The sequence below is a fragment of the Triticum dicoccoides genome, chromosome 4B, assembly GCF_002162155.2.
Source record: "Triticum dicoccoides isolate Atlit2015 ecotype Zavitan chromosome 4B, WEW_v2.0, whole genome shotgun sequence".
Classification (NCBI taxonomy): domain Eukaryota; kingdom Viridiplantae; phylum Streptophyta; class Magnoliopsida; order Poales; family Poaceae; genus Triticum; species Triticum dicoccoides.
Window position 1 is genome coordinate 221,976,580 of NC_041387.1, and position 19,562 is coordinate 221,996,141.

The window sequence follows — 19,562 nt, forward strand, 5'->3', positions numbered from 1 at the left end:
CCCCCACTTTGACTTCGATGCCGCCATCGCACCGGTGCCCCTGGCCATCTGGGGCAACCTAGCGCATTGGGTGGAAGACAACGTGGACGCCCTTGTTAGGGCCTTCACCGCTGATGATGACGGTCTGGTCATGGTTGCTGATGAGGGCGGCGTGGTGAACGACCCAGGTGCTGGTGACGGCGACGTGGAAGGTGATGGCGAGGCCAGCGATGCTAGTGACAACTCCGGAGGTGTCCCTGAGGATGCATTGGGGGATTTATCCAATTGACCGCATGTTGTTCCTGCTTTTACCCTGCACAGAGAGAGTTCGGGCTTGGCCCAGAAGGCTGTAAGAGCATTTTGGGAGGGGGAGCCCCTCGTGTAAAAACTTTCAGTTAGCGTATTTGTAGACATGATCTCATTTGTATGCCTGCGCCAAGCGGCCGGTCTTGTAATGAGTCGACTGACTGGTTTACCTTCGACCCGCATGGGCCCTGAGCTAGCGTGCGGAGGGCCATGGTGCCCTGAATGCCTCCTGATCGAGCCCGTTGAACCTGTTATGAGAACCACCTGAGAGGGCGAGGTGTCGGCAGTCTGGGCTGCGCGCATGCCGGGCCTGGCCCGGCTCGCGAGGGGCTCACGAGGGGAGGCAGCTGAAGCTGGATGGACGTAAAGCCATAACCAGAACGCGAGAGATTGCTCGAATGAGACTAAACACCCCTTTCCCAAACACACGCAAGTCTCAAGCTCAAATCCAACTTAAATCCGAATAGGGAAAAACGACAACCAAAGGAAAGGAAAAAAAGCAGAAAGGCCGTGTCTGGCACCTAGTCTAGTCTTCGACGTCTTCTTACCAGCGCGGAGCTAAGTGCTGCCACTAGGCATGGGCGGGAGCCCCCGAGGCCCGAGGGAGGCTCTCCAGAGACTCCGGGGCGTGTACAGCCCCACTCTTTATTACGTGAGAGTGTCACGGGGCGGCGACCTTCACAGGCACTGGACCTTCTTCACAGGTACCGACCTTGCTTCATATCGCCATACAAGGGGCCCACCTTGCACCACACTCCCGAGGGCGCCTTGCTCCGAGAGCCGTAGGGGTGAGGCGGGATCTCGGCCCCCCTCTTGCAGTCCCCGGTGCCCTCCTCCTGAGGGGTAGGAAGCTGCTGGATTGGGCGGCCATCCGGTGCGACGACCTGTACCTCCTGTGATCCATGGTTAGCGTATGCCTGTTCCTGAGGGATTAGCGGTACCCAATAATTGCTGCCTCTGGCGCGGTCGACGAGGCCTTCCCTGGGCTCCTGAAAGAGCTCAACCTCGGGTATTTCTTCTCCCCAGCCTGGGCCAAGGAACTGGCCATGGTCTTCCTCCTGCGCATGTCCTTGATCCACCATGTGGGGCACATACACCTCCGGGGCCGCCGCCCCGAATTCCTCGCCGTAGTGCCCCGTGTGCCACGCAGTTCTGCTCGAGTTGCCAACCTGGGAATGGTAGCATGGTAGCTCACTGGGACCATGGGCCATAGTGGATCCTCGTTCGCTGGTCGGAGGCGGAGGCAGCCTCGTTGGTAGCCAGGCGCTGACGGCCAGGTTGGCATTGGAGTGGCCCTGGAATCCGCTTAGAGCTGTGTGGGCGCGCGTGGGGCCTCCGTACGGTTCGCCTTGTGCCTGAGGCGATAGCTGGGTGCAGAAGGGGTGAGCCCCCGAGGCGGCAGAGCCTAGGAGCTCTGCCACCCGCTCCACTAGCATGTCGCGGCCGCCCTCCAGCAGCCTGCGTTATAGCAGTTCTCGAGCTACCGTGAGCGCGGCCCTTGAGTTCGCCTGCTCCCGCCATGAGTACGGCGCCGTGGCCGCTGCGTGGCTTGAGGCCCTCGCTACCGACCGCACCTGCCGCGGTGTGAGAGCTGGTGCCGTCTTACCGCGTCGCCCGCGGTCCATAGTGCCCTGCGGACCGCGGGCTGCCTGGGGCACGGGGTTGAGGTCGCCCTGGGCAAGCGGCTCTGCGCGGGCCAGGCCGCCCAGGGATCGGGATTGCCCGTTGAGTCGCCGGCCATGGTGATGATGATGCGACGGGCGGCGAAACACGAGGCGATGGAAGGCAGATTCCGGCGCACCCCTACCTGGCGCGCCAAATGTCGGATTTCGGGTTCCGGCAGACCCTCAAGGTTCGAACTCTGGGGTGCACGCGGAGATCACTCCCCCTGCCTACCCATGTCTCGCCACCTCGCAAGGATCTAAACTACACGAAGAACAACACAGAGGACATGAGGTTTATACTGGTTCAGGCCACCATTATGGTGTAATACCCTACTCCAGTGTGTGGTGTGGTGGATTGCCTCTGGGGCTGATGATGGACAATACAAGGAAGAATAGCCTCGCAAGGGTCTGTTCTTGGCTGGTGAGATGGACTGCTAGGGGAGTTCAGTCGCCTCTCTTTCTCTCTCTCTAGATGTCGATGCCTCGGATCCGATCTCTCTACCATGTGGGCGGCTAGTCCTATTTATAGGTAGAGGCCCTGGGCCTCTCCCCAAATATTGAGCGGGAAGGGCGCCAACAATTGGCCATTTTGAAGGGGAACACCTGGTACACTTATCCTGACTAAAGTTGGTCCTCGCCTGCCAAAGACCATGACGATGATGCCGGCTTGGGCTCCACGATGACCTCCGTTCCACCGTCCTGCTGGTCTTGGTCTTGTTGCACCGAAATGGTTGCCTTTGATTGATACTCTCGCCCGCACTTGCCCCCTTTGCACCAAAGAGGAAACAAGGACTCTGCATAGGCCGGCGCCCGCCTGGCGCCCACCTAGCCTTGGTCGTCATGGCTTGCGTCAGGAGCACCTCGCAAGGTACCCCACCTTGATCTCTCCGCCTCCTCGCGAGCCAGCCTGACGAGGCCATGCCCGAGGAAGCCTCCTATCGTCCTCCCTGCAAGGCTTGGCCCCTCGCGAGGGTCTTGAGCAGGTGTCAATGAAGATGAGCCGCACTGGGCCACTCCTTGAGCCACGCAGCGGGCCGCAGGCAGGCAAGTCTGGGTACCCCTGTTCCCAGAACACCGACAACACCATTAGAGTTTCTTTAGCTCAATTCTTAGAGCAAAGATCCCCCCTAGATGTGATATACACCCTTAGACGGATGAACTAACCTTGGGTTTTGTTGATGATGACTTCATGTAGGTGTTGAAGATGTGGATGCTCAATGTTGATGTAGATCATTTGGAGCAATCCATTGGAGTGAGTTGCACTTTCAACACCTACATGGGTTAGTCCCACAAGGAACACACAAGGATATCCATAGACATAGAGTGAAACACACATATGATGATGTCCATGAAAGCATTAGATTACCTTGTCCTTTGTCTTACAACAAGAGGGTTTGCGGCTCCTTGAACTAGTGCAAGATATGAATGTTGATTGCACTTGTCCTTGCCAAAATGAATATGAGTGAAGTTTGTTGGAGGAGTCACCCTCAAGAACTCTCTAGTTCTTCTTCTTTGGGACCCAAATAAATTTGATAGGAATCCTTGTAGTTGTAGTCATACTTTATGAAGTATAACTTGATGTAGTCTTGGGAACCCACTTGACCAAGGCCTTAGGAGCTTCTTGAAATGAATCAATCTCTTCTTGGAGCTTGTCCTTGCCTTTTAGCTTGTGGTCTTGTGGTGGAAGATCATCTTGAGCTTGTGTTCCCTTGAAAGAAGTGGGGTCATACTTCTCTTGTTGAGGAACAAACTTCGTCTTGGGGTATTGATCTTCTCCCCACTGAACTCCATTGGCATTGAACTTTCAATCAAAACCAACACCTTGATTCTTCAGGTGCCTTAATTTCTTGCTTACAATTTCCTCAAATTTCTTACTTCCGGCAAGGCTCTTGTAAATACCTTTCCCTATAATTTCCTTCAATGAGCTCTTTTCTTGCTCAAGTGTAACTTGGCTAAGAGAATCATTAGTGGAATCAAGAGAAATTCTAGAAGCAATAATATTTGATTTAGCATGATTATTGTTACTACTAGAAGAGGAATCTTTCTTGCTCTTGTTGCTAGATTTTACTTGTGGCATGTAAGTAGACAAAAGTAAACACTTGGAAATTTAAGAAGAACTTTTCTTGCGAAGATCATCATTGATTGCCTTTAAGAATCCACGCTCTTACTCTAAATTGATCTTCTCATGAGTCTATTAAAGCTCTCGGTGATCCTCTAAGGTAGTTTCATGAGCTAACTTAAGCATGTTTAGTTCTTTAGTTGGACGCTCAATTTCCTTCTTATCATTGTCATTCGTTTCATCTTGATTAGCACGATTAATAGCAATTTCATCATAGTTCTCATCACTAGTGTTGTCAACAAGTAAATCATCACCACCTAGCAAATCATCTTCATCACTATTGAAATCAACATACTCAGGGTGTGATACCTTAGGGCCTGTAGCCATGAAGCATCTTCCAATTCCTTCATTTGGTGAAAGAAATATGTCGTAGGAGTTGGATGACACAAGTGCAATACCGGTAACACCTTCATCTTGAGTATATTCGGAGTCAGAATGATAACTTCACTAGGAGTAGTTGTTGGAGTCGGAACCGGATACCCATTCACCAGCAGGAGCTTTATGTCGTCTTCTCATGTAGCTTTTTGATGACTTGTCCTTCCTTTCCGAATCCTTGCTACTACGAGAGGGCCTTCGTTTATAACGATCATCTCTACTCCTTCTCTCTCTTGGTGGTGATTCATCTCTTACTTTTTTTGGTGAATCTTCTCTTCTCTTGCAGGGACCCATACACTCATTGGAGTAGTGCCCGGGTCTTCCACAATTGTAGCAATTGCGATCACGACTAGAAGATCTTAGTCATTGTAGGACCTTGACTTGGAACTTCTCTCTTTGCTTCTACTCCTGTAGAACTTGTTGAAGTTCTTCACCATTAATCTCAGTTCTTCATTAAAGACTTGTTTCTCGGTTGATGATGTAGGAGCATCCCATGAAGCTTTGTAAGCACCACTTGACTTGTTGTGGAGATCTTCCTTGTCCTTGAGTGACATCTCATGAGAAAAAATTCTACCAATGACTTCTGTTGGCTTGAGATCTTTGTAATTGGGCATCATTTGGATCAAGGTGCACACGCTATCATATTTTCCATTCAAGGCTCTAAGGATCTTCTTGATGATGAAGCAGACAATCTAATTTGTGATGAGAGCAAGGCTAGAGTACATTTCAGCGACTCCTCCACCATCCTTTATTTTGAACTTGTCAAGTTGACTTTGAAGCACATCTAATTTGGATTCCTTGACGGACTCGGTACCTTATCAACCAAAATATCCCAAATTTCCTTTGCATTCTTAAGGCGGCTGATTTTGTTGATTCTTCGGGGCATAATCCGTTGAAAAGAATATCGCAAGCTTGAGCATTGTACTGCAACATCTTCAATTCTTCCGCAAACGCTTCACGATCCGGTTCTCTTCCATCCTCGAAGTATTCACCTTGCAAACCAATATGCACAATAGCCCAAACGATGGGATTATGACCAAGAATGTGCATTTTCATCTTATGCTTCCAACTAGGAAAATTACTACCATCAAAGTAAGGACCTCTACGGTGCTAATTTCCTTCCCTAGATGCCATAATCTCCTAGGTTGTGAAACCAAGGCTATGATCACCAAAGATATGGAAATTAAGGAAAATGGAAACCAAAGCTCTAATACCACTTGTCGGATCATAAGTAGGTCTATAGGGGGGGTGATTAGACTACTTGAACAAATAAAAATCAAGCCTTTTCCCAATTCCATGTCTTGGCAGATTTAGCAACTTAGCACAAGTCAAGCAATCAACCTACACATGCAATTCTAAGAGTGCATCAGTGGAAAGTAAAACATTGCATATGAAGTAAAGGGAACGGTTTGTAGAAGGCAAACACAATGTAGACATGGAGATTTTGGCATGGTTCCGATAGGTGGTGCTATCGTACGTCCATGTTGATGGAGACTTCAACCCATGAAAGGTAACGGTTGTGCGAGTCCACGAAGGGTCCACGAAGAAGCAAGCTTCTCTAGCCCACCATGGCCATCGCCCATGAAGGACTTAACTCACTCGGAGGCGATCTCCTTGCCCTTACAAACTCCTTTGTTCAACTCCACAATCTTGTCGGAGGCTCCCAAGTGACACCTAACCAATCTAGGAGACACCACTCTCCAAAATGTAATAGATGGCATGTTGGTGATGAACTCCTTGCTCTTGTGCTTCAAAATATAGTCTCCCCAACACTCAACTCTCTCACACAGATTTGGCTATGGTGGAAAGATGATTCGAGTGTAAAGCAACATGGGAAAGCTACAGATCAAGATTCTCAAGGTTGGATTAGAATGTCGTTATCTCAACACATGAGTAGGTGGTTCTCTCTTAGAAAATGAGTAGTGCAAGTGTAGGCATGTTCTGATGGATCTCTCTCAAATGGAGATGGGGGTGGAGGGGTATATATATCCTTCACACAAAATCCAACCATTACACACATTTGATCCACCTCGATCAAACCGAGTAGAGGAACTCGGTGAGACCAATTGAGTTCAAAATGTGAATGTTAGGAATCTCGATGGGACCGACATGATTAACTCGGTGGGACCGATGTGCTAGGGCTTGAGCAAAACCTTATATTGGTGAGACCGATTGCATGAACTCGGTGTGACCGATTTCTGCAATGAGAAAACATAGAGTTGGTCAGGCAAACTCGGTTAGACCGATCACTCATTTCGGTGACACTAAATTGTTACGAAGGGAAACAGAGAGTTTGTCATGCAAACTCAATCAGACCGATCGCTCATTTCGGTGAGACCAAAATGTTATGAAGGGAAACAGAGTTTGCAATGCCATCTTGGTGAGACCGAGATCCATATCGGTGAGACCGAGTTGTCTAGGGTTTCTTGCAGTGGCTATGCCAACTGAACTCCATGGCGCCGGATAGATCAAATTGGTGGGGCCAAGTTTGACTTTGGGTTTTGGACATATGTGGAAATGAGAAAGTGGTTGAGGCTTTGGAGCAATATCACTAAGAACTTTGAGCAAGTAGACCATTAATCAACAACTCATCCTCTTTTTATAGTATTGGCTTTGCTATGCACTCAATGTGATCTTGGATCACTAAAATGAAAATGAAGAGTCTTGAGCTTTTGCTAATCTTTGGCCTTAGCATTTTGAGGGGTCCACATCTCTAGTCCATGCCATGCCAATCATTGAACTTTCCGAAATATTTAACTTGAATGGATATTAGTTCAATGAGCTATAGGTTGTTATGAATTACCAAACCACCCGGGGGTTAGTTACACTTTCCAGAGCCCTTTGACCTCCATCCGCTGCCCACCTCTCTCCCAATGTCTCCATTAATGGTGCCCGAGCCCCTGTTTAATGGCGTGGCTATGTCTCACTCGACTGAGATTTAAGAGAGAAAAATGAAAATCTGAAAAAGAAAAGCCACATGCAGCAACGCCAGAAATACACAAGGGCAAAAGAAGAAGGAAGACGTAGGCAATGATCTGGCTCGCTCATCTCTACTTCCGTGATGTGCTGCAGGCCATGGAGACTAGTTCTCGAGGAGATCAATGATGATCTCTTTCATGTCCTCTATACACTGCTTGGCAGCATCCACAAATTCCTCCACCAGCCTTTCACGCTCGATGCGGGGCATAGCATTCTCAGCCATAAGTTTCTTGATGATGATGCTCGTCCTCTTCAACAAGGCAGTCCTCTCGTCGTGCTCCTTCACTCTTCTGTCAATCTTTGCCCTCAGCAGGTCACGCTCGGCGCGGAGCTTTGCCTTGTCCTCCCCTAGTCCCCAAATGACGCAGGTAGCATTTTCAAACAAGGCATTCATCTCGTCATGAAGCTTCATCCAGCCGGAGATCCGATCCATCAGGTCATCGAGCATAGCACGCATGCACTTGTGAGAGTCCTCGCCTGCCCGCGAGACATTATCCTATGCTGCCACCGCGTAGGAGGACCTCTTTGCTGAATTCATGGCACGGCGGGTCATCTCTGCTGCTTCCGCGGTGCTGCCGAACCAGTCTGCTGCATTGATGGCGCAACGTGACCTCTGTGCTGCTTCGGTGGCATGGCGCGACCTCTGTGCTACTACGGCGGCGCTGCGGGACATGTCGGTTGCTTTCACAACGAGACGGAACATCTCTCATGCTTCCTCTTCCATGCTTGCCTCTCCCTATTAGTATTCTCTCGAACCAAAACTCATGCGGGCCATGGCAGACGCAAGGGAACGACGATGAAAGACTTGTTTGTTTTTGTGGATGAGGAGTTGAGGAGGAATGTGCAGTCATCTTAGAGTAGGTAGTATTTATAACCGAGTACTAATACTCTCCTACGTGGAAACCGTTTAGGTTTTGATCGGTGTGAACAGGTTTGCAAATAAATATAGCATGGTAGTAATTTGGAACGTCACGGAACGCAGGCTCAAAATTTGTTGACTGTTCTAATTTTGAAGTGCAGCACTATTCTCGGATGGCGTAACGTGGGCACACGTTCTTGGCTGCGTACATGGCATTTGCACCATAGGGTGCACCGCAATAGGCGATGTGAGCACACGTCTCATTCCATCAACTGTGTGCGCTCGTTATTACCATTGCGAACGCTTCTTTTAATTAGAACGTGTGCCCGTCTAGTGCACACGCGTAGATATGTCTAACTGTTTCTGCTTGTTGTGGGTAATCGCAAACAGTTCATCTGTGTGAAGTGTATGCCGTCAGTCGCAGGCACCGTGATCTGTCTTACCTTTTTTGTTGTGGTGCCTAATTGCAAACAGTTCATCCGTGTGAAGTGTATGTCGTCAATCGTAGACACCTTGATCTGGCTGACCATTTCTGTTGCGTTGTCTAACTACAAACAGTTAATTCGAGTGAACCGTATACCATATATCGCACACACCTTCATCTGGCTTCCCGTTTCTATTGTTCTGCGTCATCGCAAACAATTCATTCAAGTGAACCATATGCCCCGCATTACACACGCAATCGCAAACGTTTCACATCTTCTTTACGGCTTTATTACATCACCGTTTGTGATTAATGCATCTCACACAGTTTCGTCAAAGGGTCTCTGATTATAGTGTCGCGTTAGCAGCATCCTGCAGTAGTGTTCTGTGTCCCACATATTGCTATTGATCTACCTGTTTCGCTTGCAAATTTGTGAATCTCTTTCAACATTATTGAATCTTGCTAACAATTGCATAAATTTTGCTCCACCATCCTCACCAAGCTACTTCAAAAGCTTTACTTGTGTAGGTGTGAGAATAGACAAGATCCGGTACCAATTGTGCTACTTCCATAAAACATTATTGAGTTATCATTGATCCATCTTCAACATCGGATAAGGTACATTTGGAATAGTTCTTCCATTTATTTCACTCACATATTTGCTTGTGATGATGGATGGGCCGAGCACTTCTACCAACCCACTCTTCATCGAGCAAGAAGAGGAGCCGAACAACTACATCATCAAGAATCAACTATTCGGCGCGCCTAGAGCTTTGCATCAAGAGAATGAAATGTATTGGGCGATTGCATCAATAAACTCGCCACCAACTTGCGACAATCCTAACAATGCACAAGGGACTACCTTCATGACAAGCTATAATCACAAATGGAAGTAATCCGTTCCTTGATGGTCAACCACTCTTCCACAACATCATCATCATCAAGACGACGTCACTCAAGCTAACACTCTTCGGACACTTCTTTGGATGCAAGTCATCCCCGGGCTTGTTCGCATCGTCACCAAGACCATGAAGGTCATCAAGCTCCACAAAACCCATTTCATGGTAATGGTTTACAAGACCGCCTTCCGGAACGTGAAAGACATCATCGCCAATCAAATGATCCCATGGAACAATAGTAAGCTACACGTCACCAAGATCACCAAGAAAACCAAGATGGAAACGCGCTCCAACAAGAGCAACAACGCCACGAGGAGCAACTCATGTCGTACAAGAGCGCAACCACTAAGTACGTCTACAAGAAGTGGCCCTCCCACGAGAGCAACAAGAAAAAGCCGGACGCCCTGAGGAGCGCCTAGAGATGAGGAAGCATGCAAGAATTCCACACCCTGAACGTCAAGCTAATAAAGCAGAGCACGAGGAACAAGTGATTGAAGTCACTCAACCACGCAAGAACGTCATCGCTATCCCCACCCCAACGCATTGAAGAACAACACTACGGCAAGCTAAAGTTCAACATGCCTAAATTTTCTGGAAGCAATGATCTCGAAGACCACCTCTCATGGCCATTGAAGGTCGACAAGATATTTTCATCTTCACAATTATAAAGACGAGAAAAAGATCGCCATGACCTCACTTGAGTTCCCAGATTATGTCCTCATTTTGTTGGAGCAAGTCATTGAGCAATGAGAAGCAAGATGTGATCCACCCATCACAACATGGAATCAAATGAATGAGGTCATAAGAGCATGCTTTGTGCCTACATACTATAGCCGAGACCACCTGATATTGCAACTTCTCAAGCAAGGAACCAAGTCCATTGAAGAATACTACAAGGAAAAGGAAATTGCAATGATACGAGCCAATATCACACAGAAGATGAGGAGCAAACTATGGCATCCTTCTTGAACGGCCTAAACCATCCCGTCAAGAAAATCACGGATTTCAAACCATACAGCAACCTCCTCGGCTAGTGCACCAAGCTACAAAGGAAGAGTGACAAGTGCAAGAGGACATCAAGTATGCCAAGTACTCTTCCAAGACCTACGGTTCATAAAAACACGCTTCAACGACCATGACACCTTCTACATCAATCAAGCCTTCACCAAGCAATGATGACAAGTCAAGTTACAAGAAAACCCCGACATCTTTGACACCTCCGAGTCTTCCTTCTACTACAAGCAACTTCAAGCCAAAGACTTCATCATCATCTACTCCAACTGATGAGACCAACAAGACAAGTTCCATCAAATCTTTCTGTCGTGGAAACATCACGGCAGATGTCCTAGCAAAAGGGCTTAGTCGTGGAGCCATCGCAACTAGGAAGCTTAAAGGGGTTAAAATGGGATAAAGTACACGTGAGTTTATACTAGTTTGGCCCCTTGTGGTCAAGGTAATGGCTTAATCCAGTTTGAGGTGGGATTGCTTATGTCTTGATTACCAGGGAGCAAATTTGCTTGACCTAGCTTTTGATCTGATGTTACTTGTCCTGAACCGCCGTCTCGTCTTCACTTTATATATAGAGGTCGACGCCCAGCAGCTCACAGAGTCCCGTCCGGCTCATAAATAGTGTCCGGCTCGGTGTCTATCTATTCCTGCCTTACAATACAAGTCATATACGTATGGCGGTTTACCTTTACGGGCCTTAAGCCACCTTTGGGCCTTGGGCCCTTAACTGAACCGCCATCTTCATGTATCATCTTGGGTTTCATATGATGAATCGCCATATGTATAACCCGGCCCTTCCTGGGCGGGTCAAACCTACTAGTTATATCCCCAACATTAGGCCCCAGATTGATTTGAATTGGCTCATGTCAATCTTCAACACTTCGAAAAAATCTTCTACACTTCATTGCAGAGTGTTTATAACCCGCCACGACGTCATCTTCTGGATCAGTGATAACCCGCCACGACGTCACAAGTCATTTATTCCCATCTTATCAACATATCTCAACGGATCTTTTATCTTAATACACGTCCGAAAATCGAGGCGCCTGAACAGCTAGATAACCATGTTTTGGTCTCCTCGTTTTTCGCGCCCACTTATGAGTCCTTCCTTATAAATATCCACGACCAGTCTTCTTCTCATTCTCCCCCTTTCCATCATTTCCTTCCTCTCGTGAACTCTGTCGCTCGAGCTCCTCTGCCGCCGTAGAGCACACCGTCGTCTTCATCCCAGGCCACTTCATCACCCTGAATCGAACCAGAGAACGGCGACGACCCTCCGCAGTAGATCTGCACCTGTAAGTTTTTGCATTCCCGCACCTCAGATCCACATTAGGGTTTCTGAACTTCTCTGTGTTCTTCATAGTTCATCGTAGTTCATCTTCAGTGCTAGCACCGTGAACCTCTTTGATCTAAAAACGACATATAAGCGATGCAGTTGCTATTTTTCCTTTTCTTTCAATACTAGCAGACCCCTTTCCTGGAAGAAAAGATCCCTCTAGAGCTTATGAACTCATCTGTACTGGTTTTTTTAGGTCTAGATTTATTTCCTTTTTCTGAACATCCGTTGATCCAAAATAATGATTGCAATCCGTGAACTTGTTTGTGTGACACTTAGCCCAAAATCTGCATTTTGATAGATCCACCTAGCCATGGCGGCTCAAATCACCGGCTTAAATTGCAATGCTCAATAGATATCATCCAACTACTCATGGCGGCTTAAATAACCTCACTGCTCATGGCGGTTTAAATAACCTGACGTAATTAGTCATATACCATTATGCCCCTTTATAAGACGCCATTCTAAATATGTGTTGTAATGCTTTTCCTCCGGCTTACATTTGAACCAGAAATTTTACTCTTTGTTAGGCTTCCTTCTTCACAATGCCGCCGAAAACAACCACTTCATGCAACTAGGTCAAATCCATCGTTACGGAGGGTATGCTCGATGATTTTGTGAAAACCGGCTATCTGCCAAAAAAGGATGTCATGTCATCCGTGCTCCTGATCCAACAGAAGAAAAACCTCAGCCCAAAGAAGGGGAGGTCATTTTCTTCACATATCACATGAACCGAGGCTTTTCGCCACCCGACTCAAAGTTCTTCAGAGATGTTCTGCACTTCTTTGACCTTCGTCCTCAAGATATCGGACCCAACTCCGTGTCCAACATATGCAACTTCCAAGTGTTCTATGAAGTGTATCTTGAAGAAGAGCCCAACTTGCTACTTTTTAGAGAGTTGTTTTATTTGAACCGCCAGAATGAATACTCCAACGGACCTAGTTTGGAACTCGGTGGGGTCTCAATCCAACGACGAAGAGACGCCATCTTCCCTTACGCGCAACCACCGAGTCACCCCAAAGACTGGAACAAGACATGGTTATATTGCCAAAACACTTCTTGGGTTGATGAGAACCCTCTGCCTGGCCTTCACGCCCTGCGCCTTGATTCCAATCATCCTCTTCCAGACAAGTTGTCAGCTGCTGACCGCCAGAAGCTCGCTCCTACCATGGCTAAAGTCAAGGCTCTTTTAGGGAACGACTTAAATGGTATTGACTTGGTCCGGTGCTGGGTCGCATGGTGGATCATCCCGTTGAGCCGTCGCTCTGGTTTAATGTGGACCTACACGGGCGAAAAGAATGATCCACTATGCCACAGCCCTGATAATTTACCTGATGATGTTATCAATGATATGGCGAAGTCACCTTTGAATGAAAGCCTAGCAGACTGTGGCAAGGTGGTCTTAAGCCCTTTCTACAAAGCTAACCCGGCTCCAGGGGTAAGCCGCCAAACTGAGTTAATTTACCTTCATCCTTGATGTTTTGTCTTTTACTCAAACCTTTGCTTATTTTCACAGGCTGATGACCAATTTTGGAAGAAAAAGTATGATCATGAGGCTGTAAAGAGAGCAAGGAATGCCAAGAAAGCGTCCAGGAGAGCCGCCGCCAAGAAAAGAGGAAAGAAGCCCGACGCTTCTGAATTGCTTCAACTGGAGGACTCCTCTGAGTCAGAGGTAGCCCTCGACTCTCTTGGATCCTTTTTCAATCACCTTATTGACACTGATTATCATCAGGCTGACACGGGAACAAGTCAGGGAATGGAAGAAGAGGTAAATAGTATTTCCTCCGACTCCGAGCCTTTGCCAAGACAAAAAATCCGAAGAGTAACCCGGAAAGTAAGATTTTACCACCCCTTAGCTTATCAGGATCCTCACTTTCTTTTGAAGCAACAGATTCATGAGAGACGGAGGCAGACCCGGACCAACAAGGATGTGGAACTCTCCTCCGGCTTACCGAATACACCAAGGAAGCGCCAGAACAAGGTCACCTCCGACTTAAATCATTTTTATCCTTTGGCGGGTTTCACTCATCAACCACTCAACTCTTCTCATTCAAATTATCAGGAAACATCACATTCTTCTGGCGACTCAATCCAGTCCAACATGCCGACTTTTAAGACCGCTCCAGGGTAATGATGATTTACTTATCCTGTACTCATTGCAATCCTTTATAGTTGTACTGACCTTTTTGACCTTATGCAGCGAAAAAGCAAAGCCCAACAAGAGGGTGAAGAAAAACAAGCCGGTCGAAGAGCCGACTATCAATGAGCCGGAGCTCCAGACTGCCGCACCTGAGGCATCTGTTCCTGAGCCATCGCTTGAGCCGGTTCACGACTTGCCAACGATGGTTGCTGACCCGCTTGCCGTTCAAGCCGCTGATGGCTCTTTAAACCCTGAAGCTTCAAACCCGGCTAAGACAGCCAAACCACAAGATGTTGACGTGGAAATCACCATGAACGACTATACTGAGCCGGGGAGACCTACTGTGCTAGCCAAGTGTTCTGCCAAGGAGGAGCACATTGAACGATGTAAAGCCAGATTGATGTTGCTGACTATACTGAAATGAGCATTGGCGAAGTTTTTCTGGCTATCTTAGCCAAGTGCACAACAACCGCGATTTTGAAGTTGATATGGTGAAACAAATGCACCAGAAATTTGAGGTATAAATTCTTCCCTTCATTGAATTATCGTTACTATGCCAACCCCCAAGTCTACTGCTTACGATGAATATGCTATAGACTTAGAATGAACTTATGAGCATCAGTAATATCCTTTGGTAAATCCTTTAAATATCCGGCTTAATCTGTAGTCCCCAAGGGCCGGTTTAATCCACATGAATGAGCCGGCCCTTCATATACTTGTGTTGAAGATAGTATTTGTGTAACTTTTAACAGCAATATTCATAAGTCCCCAAGTGCGAAGTACTCTTGCTTACAAAGTGCTTTGGACTTTCACTCTCATAAGCGGCAACTTAGACAAAAACTTTCGGTAGACATTAGCCCCCAAGAGCCATGTGTTATTGCTTGCAAAAGGCTTGGGACTTAATATTGCATACTAATGTTTATGATTGTGATCTAGTACATGTATAGACCACCACTGCTCAACTTGAATCAGAGCTGTCTGAATTGAAGAACCGCTTGGAGCTGCAAGAGACGGACACTCAGAGACAAAACTCCAAATTTGAATTCAGCGTGTCTAAACAAGAAAAATTTAGAGCCAAGTTTGAAGTTGTGAAAAAGGCCTGGGCTGAAGAAAAGATTGCCTTGACCCATCGAGCGGAAAAAGCAGAGGCGTCTCTTGAAGAGGTGACGACTGAATTGTCTGGCTTAAAACGCCATGTGTCTCATATGGTCTCGGCGATCTTTGGTAAGCCACCCTATAAGTGTCAAGTGTTGAATCTTTCTGGTGATCATATAAACTGCTGTTAACTCATCTGTTATTGCTATGCAGGACCCAGGAGCACCAACCTCAACCAGGACATGTTGGTGAAGCCGAAGGCGGTTTACACGTTTGTAGAACAACTTTACACTGGAGCTCAGCGTGCCTTAGCCACAGTTGCACTGTCAAATGAAGCCCCCACACTCCTGGTTGATGTGCTAAAGAAGCTTTATGTGCTGCCACAGCGGTTCAACGAATTAAAGCGATCCTCTGCGGGAGCCGGAGCTATGGATGCCTTAAGCCGGGCCAAAGCATGGCTACTAGAATTAGACCCAGCCGACATCGCCATTGGGTATCCAAGCCTTAAGGAGGATGGCACTTCATTTGAACATGAGGACTTCACTGCTTGTGTGAAGGAAATACGCCTTGTGGCCTGTTTGACTGCCGATGAGACAGACCTCACCAAGTACCATCCGGCTTATGACGAGGGAAATCAGAGGACGCCGACGCCGCGTTATAAAGTGACAAGCCTGATCCCCCCATTCCGTAAGCATACCTTTGCCCCTGAAGTTGACCCGTCCAGACTAATTGATGATGAAGCTGAATTTGAAGCTTTTGAATGGCATTGACTGGTCGTCATCAACCTTCGAGGACGGGGAACAGGACAAAGAAGCGGAGAGGGTTGATCCAGAAGCTTCAGGCCAACAAGAAAACTGATCCGCCGGGCGGCTCATATTTGTAGCCTTCTGAAAAAATAGTTTAATCATTCGGACTCGGGGAGTCATGTAATAGGGTCGAAATGACTTTGCTCTGTCGTGCCATCGTGCATATTTTGGCGCTCAACACTATTAAGCCGCTGTCTTATATTTTCCTTTATTATACTTATCATCTGTTTTCCTTATGCATAAGAAAGTCCTTGAACTATCCTGCACACAGAAATAGCTCACAAGAACCGTTGGCGGTTTACCGCAGGGCAGGTCATAATATCTTACATATGACCACTGATGTGTAAAAGAGGAGTCACAGATAAGCCTGTTATGAATAATAATTTTGAAACATAACTATAATATCATACCTGTAATATTGAATTTGCACTGCCGGTTTATGTGACCGGCATAGTAAGGGTGACAATCCAATCTTTAGAAGTGAAAACTTCCAAATGTTTGATGATTGTCATATGCTGGCGACTTATCGTCCAAAGCCAAGCCGGGTTAAATAGAAACTATATATATATATATATATATATATATATATATATATATATATATATATATATATATATATATATATATATACAGACGGTCTATTATGCTAATATTAGCAGAATAACTATTCTGCACACCACTTCGGCACTGCACGCTCAACAGAAGCGCACCGCATCTTCTGGACGACCAGCACTGCAATAGAGACTAGTGAACTTCTCGTCGGAAAAAACTGCACGCGTTATTTTTTCGGTACTGTTTTCGCTCTAATTTTTTAACCGTTTATCGGAATGAGGCGTGTAATATACCGTTGAAAAGCTATGGATTAGGCGCAACTTCAACATGTTGAACACTTTTCGAGATTCCACACGGTTTAAGAGCAGTTTTGCAAATGGTGCGGCGGATGACGAGTGGCAGCGAGCGTTTTTTCGCGTTCTTTTCTAAACCGTTTGTCGGAATGAAGCAAATGATACACTGTTGGATAGATATCGTCGAGGCGCATCTTTTTCATATATAAATCTTTCTCTAATTCATTACGGTTTAAGAGCAGTTTCAAATTTACTAAATCGCGAAACTCTGTTTTTCAAATTTTTTGAAATTTTCGGTACTGTTTTTTGCTCCAGTTTTCTAACCGTTTGTCGGAACGAGACGTATGATACGCTGTTGGAAAGCTACAGACAAGGCGCAACTTTGATATGTTGAAATGGTTCTGAGATTCCTTACAGTTTATAGTTAATTTTGAAAATCGTGCGGCTGACTTCGAGAGGCAGCGGCTGTTTTTTCGTGAAATTTTTACAAACGGCTGGTCAGAATGACTCAAATCATACACCGTTGGAAAGATATCGACGAGACGTAACTTTTTCATGTAGAACACTCTCTCTAATTCCTTACGGTTTAAGAGCAGTTTCGATTTTACCGAAAAGCGGACACTCTGTTCTTCGCGAGACCAAAATCGTCGTATGTACTGCATCGGACAGAAGAACGCATTGCTTCAGACAAAATAACGCACTACATCAGATGGGCAACTGCACTGCACGGTTTCTTTTTGTTTAAACATATTTTTTCTCGGACGAGGAAAGAAGAACGCACTGCTTCAGACGAAATACCGCACTTCATTAGATGGGTAAGTGCACTGCATGGTTTCTTTTTGTTTAGACATATTTTTTCTCGGACGGGGAAAGAAACACGCACTGCTTCAGACGTGTATTTTTTTCTTGGACGGGGAAAGAAGAACGCATTGCTTCAGACGAAATACCGCACTTCATTAGATGGGCAAGTGCAATGCATGATTTTTTTTGTGGTACCTAAATTTTCGCAAACGAGGTGTAGTGCACTTCATGTCGAACGTTGGTGAACCACAATACTATGAAAAGTGAACCTATGAAAAGTGAACCTCGACACTACCGTAAACGAGTCGTGTCACTACCGATAGTGAACCTCGTGAGTTTTTTCCAAACGCAATAATTTCTTTCGTGCGTAGACCGGGCGAGTGGACCGCAGGGACTGAGCAAGTGAACCACATTTAATGAGAAGTGAGCTGCTTTGCAAGGTGTGTTTGTTTTTGGATTACCAAGTGAACCACAAAGGAGTTTTAGTTTTTATAGTGAACTGCATGAAAGAACGAAGTGAGCTTAAAAGCATACATATTCATTCATTATTTTTTACACGGCCACAGAATCAACGATGCAGTGCCTAACAAACTGCACTAGGGAAAGACTTGCTTATACAAAATGACCATCCATTCTTACTACCTTTTTCTCTCTGTGTTTCCCATAAACAACAAATCAAACTTCAAAATGAACATCGATGTTCTCTTCTCCTTCTTACTAAGTGCACTGCAAATGATTTCCTGAAAGAAAAAAAGAGTGAGATGCAAAACAAAAAGTAAGCTGCTGCAAAAACAAAACTAAACTAAACAGCAGGGACGAGACGAGTGGCCTGCATCAATTTTTCTTCCACACAACGACAAAGTGAGATGCATAGAATATTCAACCTTTTCCAATTACAATCTTCCAATTTTTTTACATTTGGCAACAAAGGGAACTACTGTGAGAGAGAAGATCACTGCAGCGATAAAATGATGCATGTTGCAGAAAGGTCATACATATCTTACCACAACCGTCGATGGATGAACTACATGCCACACTACCGATGGCCAAGGGGAGCTGCTGGTGCATGAACCTCGCATGCATAGATGATAAACTGGTGCGAGCGGCACGTACCACACCCACGTTGTGGTCGCTGGAGTTCAGAACCACTGGAGAATTGGGGACCCAAGCTAACCTCCCTGCCAAAAATATGAACAACAAAAAAAATGCATGGATGATGCATCCACAAGTGAACAACACGGAGGCTGTTTCCGAGCTGCACATGCGCCATCTATGAACCCCAGGACGTGCACAATTAGCCGGCGAACTGCAAGCGAACGCTGGGGGAGCTGGACATCATGCTTGCCTGAGCTGCACGCCAGGCATGTTAATGGACCTCGCCGCGCTCTGTAGGCTAGCAGAGCAGCTAGATCTTGGCGGCGGTGAGGAAACGGGGAGCGAGGGGGAGGACCGTGCGGTTGGGTAGGCCACGGCGGGGCGACGGGGGCGGATCTGCACCGGCATGCGCGCGGGGTGGATGGGGGCGGCACGCCCGGATCCACGCCAGCAGCCGCACGGGGCGCCTTGGGGCGGCGCGCCCGGATCTCCGCCGGCGGTCGGGGGGTGGTTGCTGGATGGTGGTGCATCGCGGGGCGGTGCCGGGAGTTGAGCGGCGTTGTGGGGGCAGGTGGTGGTGTCCTACCGGGGCTGCGGTAGGGGGCGGTGGAGGCACTCCAGATCGAGGCCGCGTCCTCATTGGCTGCGTGGCCAGCCATGGATCCGAAGATAGTGGCTCGGCGAAGCCTGTGGATGGCTGGATCCACGAGCTTGTGGCTGACCAGATCTGGTGATGGCTCATCATGGGGAGCCGGGGCAGCGCCGATCGAAAGGAGGAGGAGGAGGGGCGGCCCCTACCGGGAGGAGGAGGAGGCGGGGGGCTGTGGGTTGG

The 19,562-nt window shown here is 47.1% G+C and overlaps 1 long non-coding RNA gene across 1 annotated transcript; it reads right to left on the reverse strand.

Moving 5' to 3' along the window:
• Positions 1 to 18,135: 18,135 nt before the first annotated feature.
• On the reverse strand, positions 18,136 to 19,556 carry LOC119295836. The gene is made up of 2 exons (XR_005144360.1): positions 18,640 to 19,556; positions 18,136 to 18,375 (listed from the first exon to the last, which is right to left on the reverse strand). It is a non-coding gene; the product is annotated as an uncharacterized LOC119295836 (long non-coding RNA).
• Between the last annotated feature and the right edge of the window lie 6 nt (positions 19,557 to 19,562).